The 9,650-nt window shown below is 36.7% G+C and overlaps 1 long non-coding RNA gene across 1 annotated transcript; it reads left to right on the top strand.

The window, feature by feature from the left end:
• The first annotated feature begins 733 nt into the window (after positions 1 to 733).
• Positions 734 to 2,241, top strand: LOC126266363 (uncharacterized). Its single transcript, XR_007548768.1, has 3 exons — positions 734 to 1,093; positions 1,616 to 1,756; positions 1,970 to 2,241. It is a non-coding gene; the product is annotated as an uncharacterized LOC126266363 (long non-coding RNA).
• Positions 2,242 to 9,650: the final 7,409 nt, after the last annotated feature.

The following is a 9,650-nucleotide window of genomic DNA, read 5'->3' as shown; positions in this document are numbered from 1 at the left end:
GGTTATTTATATCTGATATTCTTTGGATAGCGTTGCTTTTATATATCGGTATTTTGTGATATTTGTGTTAACTTATTTTTTTATATACCGGTTTATTTTAAATTTATACCTATGTGAAGAGTAAAACCATGCTGTGTACCTGAGTGTAACGATAGAAAGACAAAAAGGTAATAATTAAACATTAATCATCATTAAACATTCAATAAATGGTAAATCATGTAATTTAAATTATAGATACAGCATTACTACTAATAAAAAAACTCGCCCCATTTGGCTTCAAATTACCTTATTTGTGGTTTACATTTTGAGGATAGCTGCAAAGAAGTTAATGGAAAACTACGAACTTCATTTACCGGGTAATTTTTATTAATAGAGTTCATTTTTAATGCTTTTTAAATATATTTTTTTAGGATACGTAAAAACTCAAAATGATCATTTTTTGTCTCCATCATCTCCCGAAACCGTCAAAACAACTCCTAAAAAGAAAAAAAGGTAACATTTTTTTGCAAAGACATGACATGAATTAATCATATTTATTTTAGAATTTGTGGCTGTTGCTTCTCCTGATGTTGAAGTTAGCCCAGTAGAATAGCTCTTAAACCTACAAATTATATAGTAGGAAATTGAATAACTATTCAGTGTTATGCAAAATGACACAGAATTAAATGTCAAAAGTCCTTCAACTTCAAATATTTCAATGTCATCATCTATGCTTGCTTTTTTTCTTTTTTTTTTTGGGACAGAGAGGGGAAAGTGTAAACCCCTCTCCGGGTACCGATCCGGAGATCATGACCAAATGTTTCACATATGTGATTGCACATATGGGGGAAAAGGGCGTATATTTGACATATACGGGTGAATTAAACCAGAAGACGGGACTGACAAAGATGCCAACCCCCTGTCAACTGGATCCGGAAGAACAAGCCCAATCTGAGGAAGGTACAAGGACCTTCCTGGGTGAGGATTGGACTTGCAGTTTGATCCGTTGGCTTCCCACCACCACTGGCTTGTGGAGCGGTACTGCCCGATATCATCTATGCTAAATTATGATGGAACAATAGCAGCAGAGTATCAACGAAACTTTCCCAAAAAAGTAAGTGTTATTTGTAATAAAATATATTAATGGCAGGAGTAGATTGTAAATACCAGTCAGCACATTTTTATTATTCTCATTTCATATTTTTAATTTTGCAGTGTTACACCAGATAGCATAACAACTTTTTTGTTTAATTTTTTTACAATTATTGGTATGTTAACAAAACTTATATTTTTTATACAAATCATATAAGTTTTGAGCCAAATATTATTTAAATTTGTCACTTGATCAACTATAATTATCACATAAAAATTTTGCTTTATTTAAAAATTAGAACATTTCTTATTGTAAAATATAATTATTTGTTAATTTTAAATCTTATTTTTAGATCCAATAAGTATGGTATGTTAACAAAACATATATTTTTCATACAAATCATATAAGTTTTGAGCCAAATATTATTTAAATTTGTCACTTGATCAACTATAATTATCACATAAAAATTTTGCTTCATTTAAAAATTAGAACATTTCTTATTGTTAAATATAATTGTTTGTTAATTTTAAATCTTATTTTTAGGTCCAATAAGACCAATCAGATTAAATAAGAAATACATCAAGTTAAAGTGCACAATACAAAAAGTTGAGGATGCAGCAAAATGGACACACAAAATTGGAATATATAATGGCAATCAGAACATCAAGTTTTATTGAGAATCAGGTTTGTAATCAAAAATTGAAACCTAGGGGAAAACGACTTAACTATGAAAATACTTGAAAAAATTCAAGTGAGTTAATAACACCAAAGCCACAAAGAGATGAAAGTTACATAACAAAAATATCCAATTAGGAGGCCTAAAACCTATCTGATCATAACCAAATGTGAAATATTGAATGATAGTTTTTACTTTTGATTTTTTTACTTTTGTTTTAGGTATTATGGCCAGTGATAAGATTCGTCCAATTTTTTCCATGCATGGTTTTAATTTCAGTTAACTGAGGAATTTTTGTACATATAAAACAAAAATTTACGTACACCTGAAGGATATTCGATGAGATAAAAAAAATTAAAACTGATCAACAATTGCCACATGTTGAAAAAAGAAGATTTTTTGTTTTAGAACATAGATCTGATTTCGTCACTTCACATAATTTGTAATAAGATTCTAATAATTTCATTGGAACTGTATATAAGTATTGTTTATTTTCAATATGTATAAAATCGTAATATACCATTGGGTCAATTTAAGGTTTATAACCTGCTGCTCTACAAACATTAGAATATATAAACTCTTGTTACTGAATGCTGTGAAGGTTGTTAATTTGTTACATTATTTTCAGATCAGTTTGGAAATTGATCAGTTAAATTGAATTTCTTGAAACGTGTCTACTGAAGATGTTCAATCACTTCTAGTTACTTTTTAATATTCAATGATATTTTGAATTTCTTATATATGTCGCAGCGCGGTCAGGATTATCGGCCATTTCGAATATTAAATAACACGCAAATAGTCCTTACAATGTAATTGAACTAACAGGCACAGGATTACAACTAATAGTCAAACAATTAGGTAGGAGTCGTATGAAACGCGGTGATCCCGACGGTTATGCCAAGCCAAGCCAAGACTTCTACGCAGCTTCCCTGACGGAGCTTAACTGTCCGCCCTCGCAGGTCTCTACCGTCACCCTCGGTTCGAGTACCATCCCCTGCTTAGCACTTCCACTGATTCCACCCAAGTACTATAAGTATGCAACCCATAGTACTACTTGCGTTTCACATGAACCCTCCGACACGGCCATTCTGACAAGTCACACGTCCTCGTGTGATTTTCCTGCAAATTAAGTTCAAACAGTAATAGTTCATTCGGCTTTTCCTGACTAATATCAGGCTATCGATAGTTTTATCAACCTTTCAAATCAAATGCATAAAAGTTTGCCCCAATGCGTGTTACATCTACGATATTTTCGAATATAAGAATAGAGTTTATCTATGGACATGAAAACCTCAAGATCTGCATCACTTAACCAGCAATACAGACTCGTCATCACTTAACCAGCGATGACTCTCAACAGAAATTATCACTTAACCAGCGATAAAATCTCTTCGCCACTTAACCAGCGACGGCTCTCACTAGAAATTATCACTTAACCAACGATAAAATCTCTTCGCCACTTTACCAGCGACGGCTCTCACTAGAAATTATCACTTAACCAGCGATAAAATCTCTTCGCCACTTTACCAGCGACGGCTCTCACTAGAAATTATCACTTAACCAGCGATAAAATCTCTTCGCCACTTTACCAGCGACGGCTCTCAACTTAATCAGTGTCCACACAGTTTCCAGTCCAATGATAAAATAATAATAAAAATATAAAAAAATGAATAAAATTAAGATTTAAACTATTATTTACGTTGATTCTTCTTCTTCAGAAAAAGTGATTAAATCATCGTCATTGGGTACAAAGTTTTCTGGCATTTTCTTTATGCGGTCATACCAAATAAATATCTGTTACAAGACACTCATAAAATAATTATTACATTTTTACAATTAACTCTTTCCCAAAATAAGACAACCGATTCCATTCAACACAGGTACTGTTTAGATCTATTTCAAAATATCCAAACATGAACATTGATAATAATTCAAATGCCTTTGTTTATATTCCCAATTAAACACATGAATCATCATCTAAACAATGATCATCTACACACAACGTCTCTACATTGCCTCTGCTCCCTGCGCCATGATCAAAACCAACTGATTTTGCACTTGCAGTTACAGATCGACACATGTAAGACAATCCACAGTCTCGCTACTCTCACTAGACTCAAACTGACGTCTCTTTCAGCGCAGTTCAACTGGAATATAACTTTCTGGCATTTTATAAGTTCGATTGCTACTTAATGACTTCAAAAATATAGATTACCATTCAATACCTCTGTCAGGAAGAAAACAACTCTAAACATATGATCAAATTTTGTTTGGTGTCTGACTTTAGAGCGATCAAACATAACTTTATGATATGTATGTAAATTTTGCATACTTCATAAACTTGAAATACAAGATATTGAATAGACCTTTTTTTTAAGAAAAGAACAATAATCTGGTAAATATATATAATATATATATATATATGTATATATATATATATATATATATATATATATATGTATATATATATATATATATATATATATATATATATATATATATATATATATATGTAGCAGATTGATCCATGATTTTTTTCATTATCTATTATTTCGTGCTTCAAATACCAATTTTTATGAGTTGGATGATAGATTTTAGTTGAACGACTTCCATTTTGTGAATCTTTTATAGATACTATTGAAGATGATCGTCAAGTTCTCATTGAAAATGAGGATAAAGCTTTTTTAATATGCCATAATTTCTCTGAATTCACAATTTAGTTCGTCCTCAATTTCTTCATCCTGCTTTTGAAACAATTGTTCTTTGATCACTTATTCAACCTCTTAATTATCAGCATTAAAACGAAGAGCCAAGTTGTGCATTACTTTCAAATGTTATTGACACACTTGACATTCATTCTTGCCCTCCTAAAATATATGTTGAATCTTCTCTGAGGTGTACAATTTTGAAAATTTCCAGAATACTGTGTCATTAACCATGGTGATAAAGGATATTCTTCATCACCAACTAAGTGGTTCCTTCTAAATGCTATTTAATTTTGGGGCATTTGCCAAATTTCTGTATCATGTACAGAAACAGAGTAAATGGTATTCACAATTATTGGTACATTTATACTATAAAGTCCTTTTCTAATATAGTAAGGACCAGCAGGATATTGGGGATGATTATTTAGGGGAGAAGAAATAATTGAACGCAGATTGTTCATGTGTGGCAAGTTCCTACAGCTTTCTGTTCAAAGCCTCTTGGCTGAATTTTCTTTAGTCGATGACTATGCTGGTTTAGGCCGTCCTAATCTAGATGACTATTTGTATATCATAGAGTTTTTTCTAAGGTATACATATGTTGTTGCATTTTTCATTATTGTAAAATTAATTACATCAGGAAGCCTCCTGCTATAAGGGACGTATGTTGGTTCCGTTGGACCTATGACTACTATTCCAAAATCTCATTCTGCTAATCTTCCATTTGCATTATCATTCTACTATTCCAATCAGGGTTTTTGCAGTTTAGATCGCCTACCACAATTGTTGGTGTGTCCAATCCTAGCAATTTCTTTATCTCTTTCCTTATTAGCGGCAGTTGGGGAGATGTTATACATCGCAATATCTGGATCCGACTCGAAAAAGCAGTGAGCTGTGCCCGGCCTGATAAGGATGGCGATTCCTCCATTCGAAGTGTATTTATCATATTGGTAGGCGTGATAGCCCAGAGACGCCTCTTGCTTTCTGGGGCATTTTTGGTCTCCTGTAGGCACAGGATGACTGGAGAATGCTCCATTGTGAAATCTTATTATTGGCAACTTCCTAATATTCTCGTTTAGGACAGTTTGATTAGCCTTCCAGTTTGTTCTTTATTTTATAAATAGTTCCGTCTAGATGTTGTTCACTTCCCAGAGTGAGTGCAACCGGATTGTGATTTAATTATCGTTAAGGGTTCTTTCTATACACATGTTGTTGCATTTTTCATTATTGTAAAATCAATTACATCAGGAATTGATTTTACAATAGCATCCTGCTGTATGGGATGTATGTTGGTTCCGTTGGACCTATGACGACCATTCCAAAATCTCTCCATTCTGCTAATCTTCCATTTGCATTATCATTCTACTATTCCAGTCAGGGTTTTTGCAGTTTAGGTCGCCTACCACAATTGTTGGTGTGTGCGATCCTACCAATTTCTTTATCTCTTCCCTTATTAGCGGTAGTTGGGGAGATGTTATCCATCGCAATATCTGGATCTGACTCCAAAATGCAGTGAGTTGTGCCCGGCCTGATAAGGTTAGCGACTCCTCCATTCGAAGTGTCTTCATCATATTGGTAGGTGTGATAGCCCAGAGACGCCTCCTGCTTTCTGGGGCATTTTTGGTCTCCTGTAGGCACAGGATGTCAGGAGAATGCTCCATTATGAATGAAATCTTATTATTGACACCTTCCTAATATTTCCTGTTTAGGACAATTTGATTAGCTTTCCAGTCTGTTCTCTTTTTAAAAATAGTTTTGTCTAGATGTTGTTCACTTCCCAGAGTGAGTGCAACCGGATTGTGATTTAATTATCGTTAAGGGTTCTAAGGTATACATATATCTGTTATTTTCAATTACAATCGGTGGGATTTTTGCAGTGTCTGCCGGAGACGACGTCACCTTTACATATGTAATTTCATTTTTAGGCTCTTCGCTTGCCAGATGAGTTGTTTTTGGAGAGGCTCCTCATTGATTGGAAGTAATGAAACTTGCTTTTCAAGTTTCTTTTCTGCCTTGGATTTAGCCTTAAATTTAACGATGTTACTTTTGACTCTTCCTGACTTGTTGGGCTCGTCTGTTAATGTGTGTTCATTGTCACTGTCACTTCACTCATTTTCGTCCATAAGTTATGAAACTTATTTTTGAAGTTTCTTTTCTGCCTTGGATTTAGCCTTCAATTTTACAATTTTACATTGTCATTTACTGACTTGTTGGGCACGTTAGGAGTGGAGATCCCTCTGCGAAGAAATCAGCTCAGGACCTGTCAGTTTCCCAAATAAGTTCTTCACCAACCCATTCACAGAGGGAGAGTATAATTTCTTAAATTCCATTACAGTTCCGAAGAGTTCCGAAGATCCTTTACATCCAGACGCAGCATCCAACCATGATTTCCACAGGTTCCTACCCTGCCCATCCTATGCTGCCTACCCCAGGATTACCCCCAGAATATCTCTAGGCATTTTATGCATAGATTTCCCAAACCATATTATTTCTGTAGAGCAGTGAGTACAATTTCGCCATAACAGATTTCGTTTTGACTCTCAATTTATCAGAGTTGAGTTGTCAGGTGAGACGTGAGTCAAGGTGAACTCCAAGATACTTCGCGTCATTAACCCATGCCACTTCGTTGCCATCAACAACTAGGCTGTCCGGCTCGTCAAGCCATCTCTTCTGAAAGAGAACCGCCTGGCATTTTCTCGGATTCAGCTTAACCTTCCATCTGACACACCATCTCTGAATTTGAACATCTGTCGGATGTCCCCCCTCTTTATAATAACGACAGGCGTCGTTCGTCTTGGATCGTAGGTGGTCGAGTCCGATTTAGAATGTAAAACTACAATAGAATCCGAGCCGAAGTCACCTTGGTTCGCCGTCATCGATCATCTTTCTGTCTCTGGCGAGCTAGTTCGTCGCATGGTAGTTTCGACCTCCACCTTTAGAAGGGACGGTTTCGTTGTTTTCTTTTGTTTGGTCGCTTAATTTTGCCAAGAACATAATGTTGACTCAGGGTGTCATACTCCAAGATATCCGCGTTTTGTTGCGTGTGTGCACCCTCCAATCAGGCACGGCACTATTTGTTTGTTGTCGGCTCTTATCGTCTGGCAAAGATGGACCACGTCACCGTACATTCTATTAAAATTTTTATGAAATCATTATTTCCTCAGGTATTAAAATCACCAGAGTTCTCGCACCTTTTCCTCTATTCATAACTCTCTTGTAACGCGTAGCCAGAACTTTTTCAGTCACCGACAACGCATTTTCAAGATCCTTTTTGCTCATTCTTGTAGTCAATTATTTTCGTGTATTGTACATCAGCAATTCTTCGCCTATTAAAAATACTAAGTAGCGAGAGAATTACATTCAACAATGGTATTATAATTTTGTGTACTTACATTATTTTCTTTGACAGTTTTGAATGGTTCTTCTTTGAATATTTTAACATTGCAGACCAGTGAGAAAAGATTCTTAAAAACTCCCGATAGGCGTCTCCAACAAAGAATATGACAGGACCAAATAAATGATGTCGGTGGACGACTTCCCCTAAGGGTCCGGTGATCACCTGTGGGCACCCTCTCCCGAGGGACAGGTACTCGAAAACGTCGGATTTGTGACTTAGCAACCTGTTTTTGGACAAGTGAAGAGAAAATCTTTGAAAGAGGTACTCCTGATGGAATTTCTACCAAATTTCCACAGTCACAAAAACCCTCTTCTTGAAATCTATGCAAAGTTCATAACCACTTAGATAATGCAGATCCTCCCGAGACGGTGCTATCGGTCTGGGATAGATTAGTCAGATGTATCGTAGTCTGGTGTAATACCCCATTTGCGGTAGCCAGACACGGATATTTAAAGAACGTTGATTCGCTGTATTTCGCTGTGCGGTTTAACGTCTCTCTTCCTGGGACACCTCTTTGTCTGATATTCGCTCTCTTTATAATGACAGGCGTCATTCGTCTTGGATCGTAGGAAGTCGCGTCCGATTTAGAAAATGAAACATGATTTTGGTGAGTTGTCTTCGCTTCTCCTGGCGTTTAATTTTGCCAATAACCTATCTAGTTGACTCAGGGTGTCACACACCAAGACATCCGCGTTTGGTTGCGTGAGGGAACCCTCTTATCAGGCACGACACTATTTGTTTTTTGTCGGTTCTCATCGTCTGGCGCAAATGGGCCACATCGCGGAACATCTAATTAAAAATTTTTGATATCATCTATTTCCTCAGGTATTAAGATCACCAAAGTTCTCACAACTTTTCCACTATTCAGAACTCTCCTGTAACTCATAGCCAGAACTTTTTCAGTCACCGGCAACGCATCTTCAAAATCCTTTTCGCTCATTCTTGTAGTCAGTTATTTTCGTGTATTGTACATCAACAATTCTTCGCCTATTAAAAATAATAAGTAGCGAAAGAATTACATTCGACAATGGTATTATAATTTTGTGTACTTTCATTATTTTCTTTGGCAATTTTGAATGGTTCTTCTCTGAATATTTTAACAATGTAGACCAGTGAGAAAAGAATCAATCAGAAATCAATGGTCTCAGAAATGTCGCGGTGTTCAGCCACGAATTGGGGGTCGCTTGGATTGGGCGAGCACTGGGCTTCCAAAGATTCAGAGAAGGCTTCGGCTTTATTGGCGTCGAGGGTAAGTTGGGTTCCATTGTGTAGAATGAGCGGGTATCTCGTGCGGGCACCACGAATGGACTTTACGACTTTCCACACTTGTCTGGGGTTGGATTCGGCCTCGGCTACGAAATCGTGAAACGAAGCGCTTCTGATTTCACGCAGCCGAGCTTGAAGTTGCCGATTTAAGGCGTTGTATTCTGCCTTAAGTTCGGAGTCCCTGGAACGCTGCCATCGTTTACGAAAACAATTTTTCCTTTTGACAAGGATCACAGCGTCCAGTGGAAGTCTGGACCGGGCACGGCGGGCGGGTACGAGCGTGGTCGCACGGTCGATCGCTGCAGTGATGTCGTCGGAAAGTTTGGAAACTTCCGCGTCAATGTCAGCGGGGGTGTTCAGAACATTACAGCGAACGTCTGACTTCTCCAGAAGAAACTGGTAGTGAAGCCAGTTTGTTTTCTTCCAGAGGAGGTCGGATTGGTCAAAGTCAGACCGGGTTTCCATCATGACCGGATTGTGGTCAGAGGAAAGGGCAGCATGGTTGACAATGTCAACCGTGAACGGGATGTTCTTGCA

Source organism: Aethina tumida, chromosome 8 (genome assembly GCF_024364675.1).
Source record: "Aethina tumida isolate Nest 87 chromosome 8, icAetTumi1.1, whole genome shotgun sequence".
Lineage (NCBI taxonomy): Eukaryota > Metazoa > Arthropoda > Insecta > Coleoptera > Nitidulidae > Aethina > Aethina tumida.
The sequence above is the reverse complement of the archived record's forward strand: the minus strand, read 5'-3'. Positions and strand labels throughout refer to the sequence as shown.